Here is a 1260-nt window from a genome sequence, read left to right as displayed (position 1 = left end):
ATAAACACAAAAGCAAAAGTAAAGACGCATCAAGCATTGGTGTCATCTTGTGCCGGCTTTACTGCTGCTACTAGCAGTGGTGGGCTAGGTGGATTCATCGGTGCATGAATCGGTGATGATGCCGCTGGAGGAGCCGGAGGCGTCCGGGGTCTCATAATGAAAGGTAAAGACGCGTCACGCTCGAGTAACTGCTGTAAGGTATCGAAAACGTGCCACCACCTCTGCGAACTTCAGACCTATGTCTCACGGACTTCAGTGATCTCGGTCCATAGCACCCCTACCTCACTCTCGAGCCTCTCAAATCGATCATGGGCCTGAGATGGTGAAAACATGTGCACCGAAGGTGCCTTAGTCTCCATCAGTGCAGGCTGAGGCTCGGTGGCAGGCTGAGAACCCTCAGCATCATCATACTCACCGTCGGCTATCTTTGGGGGCGGGTGTAACCAAAGCATACACTCCCGGCTGAACCATGCGAACCATCCCCATCAACCTCATCGTCTCTATGCTCAGGGAGGCAGGTATACTCGCCTTCTCGACTCCTTAAATCGCGTCCAAGTAACCCATACCCATAACTAGTCTCGTGATGTACGGGCCCAAGAAAATCACTCCTAATCTGACATACTGCCCCTGATGTCATATATACTCTGCCAGGATGTGTTGCAAGTGTATAGATCTAACATTTTGGTCCAGGCGAAAGACCCCTAGTCGCAATTAAGCCATAGGTGCTAAAGTCACATCAATGCTTCACTCTGTTGCCTATGCAACTAAGTCCCAGAGGAGGTCATCCTTTAGCCCATTCACTCTACTATGACCGCAAAGAATTCTTGGAATGTGGAGGTAGGATAAATCACATCGGAGGGGAAAGGGGACGCTCTGCTACCTCTCGACTCACCCTCTCGACCCTCTCCAATCTTGCATTGTCTAAACGTCATGGTGTGTCACTCACTCACAAAGGTTACCAATGTAGACTTTCAACCCTAGTGTCATTCTAAGGCGAAATCATGCAACAAGCATTCAAGATTGAAACTCAATTTAAAGACATAAATTAAGGAAAATATAATAGAAGATTAATGAAATAAATACATCCTAGGGTTCACAAATCGAAGTACCCACTAGGGTTTTAGTTTTCCATAGAGCTAGTTACAATAAACAATGAAATCGAATGTAAAAATAAGTAATCCATAGAAAAACCACCTCGGTATTTATGTCGATGGTCTTATAGAGTAGCCTCGTCTTCTCTAAGGGTCCCCTTGTCCGGCC

Source organism: Dioscorea cayenensis, chromosome 4 (genome assembly GCF_009730915.1).
Source record: "Dioscorea cayenensis subsp. rotundata cultivar TDr96_F1 chromosome 4, TDr96_F1_v2_PseudoChromosome.rev07_lg8_w22 25.fasta, whole genome shotgun sequence".
In the NCBI taxonomy this organism is placed as follows: domain Eukaryota; kingdom Viridiplantae; phylum Streptophyta; class Magnoliopsida; order Dioscoreales; family Dioscoreaceae; genus Dioscorea; species Dioscorea cayenensis.
The sequence above is the reverse complement of the archived record's forward strand: the minus strand, read 5'-3'. Positions refer to the sequence as shown.